The following is an 11,350-nucleotide window of genomic DNA, read 5'->3' as shown; positions in this document are numbered from 1 at the left end:
TACAGTCAGCAAAAACAAGACCAGGAGCTGACTGTGGCTCAGATCATGAACTTCTTATTGCCAAATTCAGACTGAAATTGAAGAAAGTAGGGAAAACCTCTAACCATTCAGGTATGACTTCAATCAAATCTGTTACAATTATACAGTGGAAGTGACAAACAGCTTCATGTGAATAGATCTGATAGACTGAGTGCCTGAAGAACTGTGGACAGAGGTAGGTGACATTGTAGAGGAGTCAGTGTTCAAGAACACTCCCAAGAAAAAGAAATACAAAAAAAAAAAAAAATGGTTGTCTGAGGAGGCCTTACAATTAGCTGAGAAAAAAAGAGAAGAGAAATGAAGAGGAGAAAAGGAAAGTTATACCCATCTGAATGCAGGCTTCCAGGGAATAACAAAGAGAGATAAAAAGCCTTCCTCAACTATCAATGCCAAGAAATAGAGGAAACCAATAGAATGAGAAAGTGTAGATATCTCTTCAATAAAATTGGAGATACCAAGGGAATATTTCATGCAGAGATGGGCACAGTAAAGGACAGAAATGCTATGGACCTAACAGAAGCAGAAGATATTAACAAGAGGTGGCAAGAATACACAGAAGACTATACAGAAAAATCTCGTGACCCAGATAACCATGATGGTGTGATCACTCACACTCACCTAGAGCCAGACAACCTGGAGTCTGAAGTCAATGGGCCTTAAGAAGCATCAGGATCAAGGAAGCTAGTGGAGTTAAAGGAATTCCAGATGAGCTATTGAGATGGTAACAGGCAGGAAGGCCAGGGGCCCTCAAATGGAGGAAATAGGCTGCAAGTGCCAGACATTTTTATCTCTCTTAAGAGGCAGGAGGAAACATCCTGGTGATATTTTTTTCCTTCTCTATAAAAATTTAAAAGGCGGCTTCTCTTAAAATGCTGTGTGCCATGACACCTGGTTTCACCTGAAGCTAACTATTCTCAAACCTTGAGTCAACCAATACAGTTTTCTTATGGAAATGTTTGTCTTAAGCTATGTTAATGTACCCCAGACTCTGTCTTTAATCCACCAAGTGGCTCAGAACCTACTTGACAATCCAGTATGTTATACTCAGATATTGTTCCCCTAATCTATGTAAATGAAACTCTTTGTATGGTAATCTGCCCTTCTACAAGATTCAAGTCAATCCTTTTATGGCCTGGGATGAATTATCTGGTGCGAAGATTATCACAAAATGCAGTTTATGGATGAAGGGCCTGGTGCCATTCTGAGTTTTACAACATAATTTCATTTCATTAAAAGACTGCTAGTGACTATATAACATCCAGCTGAAGACTAACAGGGGAGTACTCTTTCTGCCCCCTTCTGATGCCTGTGTCAGAAGCTTTCTCTATCTCCTTTATACTTTAATAAAACTTATTACACAAAAGCTCTGAGCGATCCAGCCTCATCTCTGGCCCCAGATTGAATTAACCTCCTCCGGAGGCCAAGAATCCTGGAGTCTTATCATTCAGCAACAACCTATCACTATTTAAAGTCCTAATAGATGACACTGTGAACATGCTGCTCTCAATATGAGAGCAAATTTGGAAAACTCAGCAGTGGCCACAGCACTGGGAAAGGTCTGTTTTCATTCCAATCCCAAAGAAAGGCAATGCCAAAGAGTGTTCAAACTACCAAACGATTGCACTCATCTCACAGGCTAGCAAAGTAATGATCAAAATTCTCAAAGCCAAGCTTCAACAGTATGTGAACCAAGAACTTCCAGCGGTACAAGCTGGATTTAGCAAAGGCAGAGGAGCCAGAGATCAAATTACCAACATCCACTGGATCATCAAAAGAGCAAGAGAGTTCTAGAAAAACATCTACTTCTGCCTTATTGGCTACAACAAAGCCTTTGTGTGGATTACGATAAACTGTGGAATACTATTCAGGAGATAAGAGTACCAGACCATCTGACCTGCCTCTTGTGAAGTCTGCATGCAGGTCAAGAATTAATAGAACGGACATGGAACCATGGACTGGTTCCAAATTGGGAAAGTAGTACGTCAAGGCTGTATATTGTTGTTCTGCTTATTTAACTTATATGCAGAGCACATCATGCGAAATGCCAGGCTGGATGAAGCACAAGCTTGTATCAGGCTTGCCAGGAGAAATGCCAGCAACTTCAGATATGCAGATGACACCACCCTTATGGCAGAAAGTGAAGAGTACCTACAGAACTTCCGGATGAATGTGAAAGACGAGAGTGAAAAAACTGGCTTAAAACTCAAGATGTGAAACACAAAGATCCTGGCATCTGGTCCCACTATTTCACGTAAAATAGATGGAGAAACAATGGAAACAGTGACAGAATTTATTTCCTTGGTCTCCAAAATCACTGCAGGTGTTCATGCAGCCATGAAATTAAAAGATGCTTGCTGCTTTGAAGAAAAGTTATGATCAACTTAGATAGCATATTAAAAAGCAGAGATATTACTTTGCTGACAACGGTCCATCTAGTCAAGGCTACAGTTTTTCCTGTAGTGGTGGATGGATGTGAGAGTAGGACCACAAAAAAGCAGAGCACAGAAGAATTGATGCTTTTGAACTGTGGTGTTGGAGAGGACTCTTGAGAGTCCCTTGAACTACACAGAGATCAGACCAGTCAGTCCTAATGGAAATCAGTCCTGAATATTCACTGGAAGGCCTGAGGCTGAAGCTGAAGCACCAATAGTTTGACCACTTGATGAAGAATGGACTCATTGGAAAGGACCTTGATGCCCCGAAGGATTGAAGGCAGGAGAAGGGGACGACAAGATGAGATGCTTGGATGGCATCACCGACTTGATGGACATGATTTTGAGCAAGCTCCGGCAGATGGTGCTGGACAGGGAAGCCTGGCATGCTGCAGTCCGTGGCCCCACAAAGAGTTGGACGTGACTGAGCAACTACTGAACTAATTACATTGGGCCCACTGATATTAGGGAAAATTCCCTATCTTGAATCAACTCACGAGTAAACTTAATGGACCTGAAAAGTCCACTTGCCATGTAGTATAACATGACTACCCAGATGATGTCACATCCATGGGAGGAGAACTATTTATTAGTTATATCATTATCAATATGTTTTCAACACTATGAGCAATCATTACCTCCTGTGACGGTTTCTTACGAGGAAGAAGCTAGTATAAGGGGATATGCCCTCACAAAATTTAGTGGTCTTATCTTTTGTCCAATTCCTTTTGACCCCATGGATTGCACCAAGGCAGACTTCCCTGTCCATCACCAACTCCTGGAGCTTATTCAAACTGATGTCCATAGAGTCGGTGATGCCATCCAACCATCTTAACCTCTATTGTCCCCTTCTCCTCCTGCCTTCAATCCTTCCCAGCATAATGGTCTTTTCAAATGAGTCAGTTCTTCTCATCAGGGGCCAAATATTGGGGTTTCAGCCAGCATCAGTTCTTCCAATGAATATTCAGGATGGATTTGCTTTACGATGGACTGGTTGGATCTCCTTGCAGTCTAAGGGAGTCTCAAGAGTTTTCTTCAACACCAGAGCTCAAAAGCATCAATTATTCAGTGCTCAGCTTTTTTTACAGTCAAACTCTCACATCCATACATGACTACTAGAAAAAGCATAGCCTTGACTAGATAGACCTTTGCAAAGTAATGTCTCTGCTTTTTAATATGCTATGTTGGTCATAACTTTATTTCCAAGGAGCAAGCGTCTCTTAATTTCATGGCTGCAATCACCAACTTCAGTGATATTGGAGTCCCACAAATAAAGTCTCTTACTGGTTCCATAAGTTATGATGAACCTAGGCAGCATAGTAAAAAGCAGAGACATTACTTTGCCAACAAAGGTCCATCTAGTCAAGGCTATGGTTTTTCCAGTAGTCATGTATGCATGTGAGAGTTGGACTATAAAGAAACCTGAGCACAGAAGAATGGATTCTTTTGAACTGTGGTGTTGGAGAAGACTCTTGACAGCCCCATGGCCTGCATGGAGATCCAACAAGTCCATCCTAAAGGAAATCAGTCCTGAATATTCATTGGAAGGACTGATGTTCAACCTGAGACTCCAATACTTTGGCCACCTGATGTGAAGAGCTGACTCCTTGGAAAAGACCCTGATGCTGGGAAAGATTGAAGGTGGGAGGATAAGGGGATGAGAGGATGAGACGTTGGATGGATGGCATCACTGACTCAATGGACATGAGTTTGGAAAAACTCTGGGAGTTGGTGATGGACAGGGAGGCCCGGTGTACTGCAGTTCATGGGGTCACAAAGAGTCGGACACGAGTGAGCGACTGAACTGAACTAAACTGAATCAAAAAAGAATGTGCAGGACCTGAAGGTATTACATGTGATCCTATTAAACATTTTGATAAATAACATCTATCCTTCTTAAACTATTCCCAAAAATTGAAGAGGAGGGAACACTCTTAAATTTTTTTTATCAGGCTATCTGTACACTGATATCAGTACTATAATGAGACATTACAGAAAATTACAGATCACTTTCTTGATGAATATGATTGAGAAAATTTTCAAGAAAATATTAGAGACAGAATTCACCAATCTATAAAAGGTATCGTAAATGACTGTCACGTAGCATTCTTCCAGAGATGCAAGGATGGTTAAAAAACCACAAATCAGTCCATGTGATGCACCACATTAAAAAAAGGAAGAGAAACACAAGATTGTGTCAACAGACGTAGAAAAAGCATTGACAAAGTCTAATACCCATTCATGGTACATACTCTCAGAAAAATGGGCATAGAGAAAATACATCTCAACATAATAAAGGCTATTTATGACAAATCCACAGAGGTGGATATCTGAAAGCTCTTTCCTCTAAAATCAGGCCCAAGAGAAGGATGCTCACTCTTGCCACTCTGGTTTAACAGTGTGGAGGTCCTAGCCACAGCATTTGGACAAAAGTATAATAAGAGACATCCAACACCTAAGAGAAGAAATAACACTGTCACTACTATAGATAAATGATACTTTATATAGAAAATCCTAAAGTATCCACCAGAAAACTAACTAATGAATTCAGTATACACACACACACACACACACACACACACACACACGCACGCGTGCACGCACACACACACACACACACACAATGGAATATTTCTCACCCCTTAAGAATAAAGTTTTGCTGCTTCTAACATAGATAGACCTGGATATCATTCTGTTTAGTGAATTAAGACAGACAGAGAAAGACAAATACTGTATATTATCACTTGACATATGCAATTTAAATCTAGTACAAATGGATGAAAATAATGATGTAGAAAAAGACTCTCGCATATAGAAAATAAACTAGTGTTTAGCATAGGGGAGAGAAAGTGGGAAGGGGCAAGACAGAGTAAAGATTCAGAAGTACACACTACTATGAAAAAATAAGTAAACTACAAGGACATACTTTACAGCATAGGGAATATGGCCAATAGCTCATAATAGCTTTAAACAAAATATAAACTATATATTGAACCACAATGTTGTACCCCTGTACTACTATAATACTGTAAATCAACTATAATTCAAATGCAATGAAAAACTTAACATAAAAGAAGAGTTCTACGTTGTGATATGTGGTTGTAATGGCAGTCATATTACAATATTTACATGTAACAAATTACCAAATCTTACACTTTAAATTTACACAATGTTATGTGTCAAATATATTTCAGTTTGAAAAATCTGCTGAAATATCATTTTCTTTTGATGTGTTTTTTATTGTACTTCACTTCAAGCTTCTCATTTCTACATGAAAATATTTTAATGTGCTAATCTCCCTGCAAGACTCTTTCTAATAAATACTGCCATCTCTCTTAACCATGTTAACTATAAACTTGTAACTGGCTCCCAAGCTCTTACCTGATTTTACCGTCGAGTGATAACCAGGGTATTCTTTACTCTGCGAGAACATGAATTTCTTCAGATTTATTTCTGACGACTATACACGCTGGTCCATTTTCTTGTATAATTTTATCTATAATTCAATACCTACTTCATTTCTGGGAAATTTGTCTTGTTAGACTGAAAGTGACACATTTGAACACTTTATAATATGCACATCATTTCAACTCTTGTTGTTTAGTGCATAAATCTGAACTCCTTTTCTACAAGAAAATTTCATTGATATATTCATATTTCATGACAATATATTTTAATCGGTCTTTATATTGAAGAAGATGCTTGGCATGTCTGGTATAATAATATCTTGAGATACAAATTTTAAATTAGGATTCTGAGGGTGAATAAATGAACTAGCAATGGATCATTATATGAATAAATAAAATTCACACTTTTCTCATAATAGTTGAGGACTTTGCATTTCTTATCCAGGCCAAATAGAGCCTGTGTACACTGGAGTTATGGCTCATGAGCACAAAGGGGCTGACAGTTGGGAAGCACGCTGCTGTGATTATACTCATGTCCACAAGGAACTGGCTGGGCTGATCAAAAAGAGCCAAAAGAACTTGAAAGATGGTGGAAAGAATATAAAAGTAGACAAAGGTGCTCCCGAGGAGAAGGATGGATTCAGGAGCTCTGGATTCAGGGGAGGACCTGGAGGAGGCATCAGTCCTGCGAATGTGCTGGACCTTCTGCTTATGTCTGTACAGGATGAGAACCATGGAGCCGCCGGCCCAGAGCATGAGCCCCAAACATAAAACATCAGGGAATGACAGCAATGCTGCATACAAGGTGTCGTCAGTTTTGTCAGTAACAATAGAAAAACAATAGCCAAAATCTCTTTCCTCTGTGATGTTTTTGTCACTCCATTTGCCAGTCATATGGAAAGGAAAAATGACATTTACCAGCATTTGCAGGATCCAACACAGGAAAATAGAGAGAACCACGTACTTGGGAGCTGTTACTTTCAACACTGCCCACCTGGAGTTCCAGGGACTGATCGTGATCACCTGAAAGACACTCAAGAGGCAGATGCTACTGATGGACACTCCCCTCCCGACTCTGTGCAGAAAGAAGAAAAGTTGGCAGCCAGCATCACCGTGGATATGCTTCCACCCAAAGACTGCCATTGTCTGGGGGACCCCTTTACAGAGGAGGACCAAGGAGTTGGCCAAATCAGGTGCTTAAGGATCAAATCTGTGGACCGTAACCTGTAACCCATGAAATGAAGGATGATATAACTGCAAAGTAGTGAGAAATTCCCGAGGATTCCAACCACGGTCTGTGTTAAGATTATCCTGCCTATCATGAAAAAGCTCCTGGCCATCCTTTCAGTTCCCAGACACTGGTACTTTTGAGTTAGAATGTCCTGCATGGGAATATGAAGCATGGGTTACATGCATCGTGTCAACTGAAATACAATATTCTCCATTTAATAATAGTTCCCACTTGGAAATATTTGCTTCTTGTGTTTCTGTTACCTGCAACATTTAAAGGATTTCATGTATAACATTTAAAGAGAACTAATATGCAAAATTAATCACTGAAGATACTCATGTGATCACGTCTTCATTCTTCACAAGTTTATCATGCAGGAATTGAAGGGACCTTAGTTATACAGAGGAGTGTAACCTACCCCCAGACAGGTTAAGTATTTGTCAAACCTGCTTCTTAGTGCAGAGTGAGGACTGAATCCCATTGGGCTACTCGAGAGAGTGGTTTGAGGAACACCCCAGGTGCTTAAATGATTAAGACCCTGCCTTCCACCACAGAGGGTCCAAGTTCAATCCCTGGTCCAGGATCTAAGATCTCATGAACTTCGATGCTCGGCCAAAAACAAAAAAGGAAAAAAAGAGACTGCACTGATCACCAGCCATGCCAAACAGATAGTTAGTTGCAAGCATATAATAAACCAGATCTATATTAGATATTGATTTCACAGCTCTTCTGTTTGTAGACCTGTGGTATCTTTTAATTTTCAATTAACATGATTCCATATATTTGTTAAGCTTTATTCTATGGAACCACATATTATGAATAAAATCTTAGCATCTTAACACATGCAAATCACTGCTGGCAGTAGAATAGAGCAGGAGCCTGCCTCAGGACAAGGCAATGTCATGAATGAGAATGCTTCACTCTGAGGATGGCAACAGAAAGACTCTTTTGTTCCCATGACAGAAACACAACTAAAATATCATGTATTATATAAATATTTGAATAATCATTTGTAGGCAATAAACATTAGGGCATAAAACACTAACATGTGATAAAACACTTTAAGACAAAACAAAATTATTATTGTCCAATCATCCACTGAATCAGTATGTTATTGTCTGAGCCCAGGGAATATATTAGCAATGAATAAATATTTGCAGTTGACATGAACATAGAAGACACAGAGGCAAAATTTGGCACTTGTAAAGCATGGATTCTGGTGTCTCTCATACACTGATGTGCTAGATTTGTTAGAATGTCAACAAATTGGTGTTGGTGTCAGTTTCTGATGTGATCACTTACCCAGAATCTTGACCCGCCTTTCTCTCACAGACTCTGCTGGTCAGACGAAAGTACAACAGACATACCTTCCAGCTGCCATGACAAGGGCTCGGTGGGATGGTCATTATACCCAGTATGTGTGTGGGAGGGAGGCAGCCAGATCCTGATAAATGGGTTTGAGACGCTGTGCTCCCCTTCCTCCCCTCAAAACTGCAATTATCATTTCACCTGCAGCGGCAATGGGAATGCAGGCTTGGGAGCTGAGAACATTTCTGGAAACTTTTCTCTCAGTTGTTAATTACCTGAAACAATTACAAGTTTCTAGTTAGAAGCCTTAGGAGACAACTGGCTGTACTTGACAGGCAATTTCTTTTCCATGATCCCTGAAGATGATGGTCTCTCGAGGAAGAAACACTGAAATCACACACATTAGGAATTGACACAAACCATGTGCGTCCCTCTGGATTCTTCACTTCCCTGAGATGAGTCTCTGCCCTAATACTGGTACTTTCCTCACCTTCAACCATTGAATGGAACCGTCAATGAAAGTATTGGTAAAGAAATGAAATGAGACAAAATACCTGGGAAGTATATTCAAAGAGACAAATGGAAAAGGAGGAACATCATAAGAACTCATGATAGGAACCACCAGCACAACTTAAATCAATTTAGACTCATTTTCATAATTCAATGCCAATTATTATGAAAATTTTGTAGGAAATATACTTTATTATTATTGAACCCTGTGATAGGAATCAGGTTCAGAACAAATAAATAGAAAAAAGAGTGAAAGTTTCAAAATAGCTATAAAATGAAAGCACTTAGAACTGATATCTCGATTATTTTATCAAGTACTTAATTCAGGAGCATCCTGGAGAGGAAACAATATGCCACTAAAACCCAGTGCATCAGTGCAAAATTAAAAGAAAATCTGAACTGAAAGTAGGAGGCTTCACAAAATGCAAACACACTGACATCTTGATCATGTACTTCTAGCTTCCAGAACTGTGAAAAACTGGGAATAGTATCTATGTTTAAACCTCCCAGGCTGTTGTGTTTTATGAAGGCAAAGCTAAATGTAATACAAACTGTTAAGAGTCTGTCTGTTTGATCCTGGGACTTCCAAGGGTTATCCTGCAATTTATGTCAGAGAAAGTGTTGCCTATGTTCTCTTCTAGCAGTTTTATAGTGTCATGTCTTCTATTTAACTCTTGAAGCCATGTTGAGTTTATTTTGTGTACAGTGTGAGGGCGTGATTTGACTTCACGGATTTACATGAGGCTCTCCAGCTACCAGAGAAGAGTGGAGAAACGGCTCGAGACAGAATGAAGAAAAGGTGCCAAAGTAAACAATGCCCAGTTATGGATGTGACTGGTGATGGAAGTAAAGTCTGATGCAAAGAACAATATTGCATAGGAACCTGGAATGTTAGATCCATGAACCAAGGGACATTGGAAGTAGTCAAGTAGGAGATGGGAGGAGCGAACACTTACATTTCAGGAATCAGTGAATTAAAATGGGCTGGAACAGGCGAATTTAATTCAGATGACCATTATATGTACTACTATGTACAAGAATCCCTTCGAAGAAATGGAGTAACCCTCATAGTTAACAATGTTCTGCCCGTAGTCTGAGTCCCCAGTCGGGAAAGAAGACTCCTCGAAACAACGCAACTTGCAAAAGTGGAGTTTACTATTGACTCGAGCCAGGGCCTCCCACCCTCACCAAGGGTGTGAGGACGAAAAAGCCCCGAGCCCCAGTTCTCTCCGGTATTTATTAGGTCAAAAAAAGCAGCAGGTAGTTGGTGCAAGTGGATTGCATACACAGTTGCAAGGTAATTTTTGTTGGCCCAACGTGGGCCTTTCAGCTTTCCCCTGATAGGTTCCCTTTTTCTTGCTAGGCATATGTTGATTGGCTGGCTCCAGGAGGCCTGATAATTATGTTACCCCGGGAAACCAGGCCTACTCCTAATCTAGGCTGCCTGTCATGGCGTTAGCCATGACAGCCTCACATTTCCCCCCTGTCTTTGTACTTTTGTAGAGGATTCTTTCTTTTCACCCTGTGAAATTGACTGATATCGTTGTCTCAATACCATAATTTGGATGGTATTTAGGCGCTCCCTAATAAACGAGACCAGACGGTTTAAAATGCATGGACCAAAGGTCAGTAACAATATTAATATTATGAGTGGACCCAGGAGGGTGGAAATCAAAGTGGTCAACCAGGGGGAGTGCTGAAACCAAGATTCAAACCAGCCTTGTTGGGCTTCTCATTCTCTCTTCCACTGGGCTAGTCTCTCTCTTACTTTCTGGAGAGATTTTTGTACCACCCCTGAATGGTCGATATAGAAACAGCATTCTTCTCCCAGTGCTGCACATAATCTTCCTTGTTGCAGAAACAACAAATCTAAGCCTCTCCTATTCTGTAACACTACTTCAGCCAAGGAGCTCAAGGATTCTTGGAGGTGCGAAATGGACTATTCCCGTGGTTTTGCAACCCCAAGCGGCTCTGTAAAAGGAGTCAACTCCCCCACATTTTTCAATTTGGTTCCTATCCCTTCTTCCCCCCGGGCAGACATAGACAGGCACCTGTTCATAGTACTGTGGGCCTTTTCGCTCACAGTTACGGGTGAACAGACCGATAGAGCCGTGGGCAAAGAACTTGGTCAGTTGGTGGGGACCAAACCCATTACCATCAGCCGCCAGCACGCACAAATCAAAGGTCAGTACTGGCCACCATGTCCCTTTGGGGGCCACGTTGGAGCTCGAATTAAGCACTTCTCCAGTCTCAGGATTGTAGATCACCCAAGTCAGGTTAGCTGGCTGATGGGGGTTGTGGTTGGATGCTCCTCGGCTGATGAAAACTGTTATCAGCAGGAGAGTTAAGAGGGCTCCCGTCGTACGAGTTTCAGTTTCAAAGGATTTGACGGGTGAGGTCTTGCCTCCCATTCTGCTTGTGCC

General features: G+C 40.8%; 1 pseudogene; it reads right to left on the bottom strand.

The window, feature by feature from the left end:
- Positions 1–6,277: 6,277 nt before the first annotated feature.
- On the bottom strand, positions 6,278–7,218 carry LOC133055158 (vomeronasal type-1 receptor 4-like; annotated as a pseudogene).
- Between the last annotated feature and the right edge of the window lie 4,132 nt (positions 7,219–11,350).

This window comes from Dama dama, chromosome 4 (assembly GCF_033118175.1).
Source record: "Dama dama isolate Ldn47 chromosome 4, ASM3311817v1, whole genome shotgun sequence".
Lineage (NCBI taxonomy): Eukaryota > Metazoa > Chordata > Mammalia > Artiodactyla > Cervidae > Dama > Dama dama.
The sequence above is the reverse complement of the archived record's forward strand: the minus strand, read 5'-3'. Positions and strand labels throughout refer to the sequence as shown.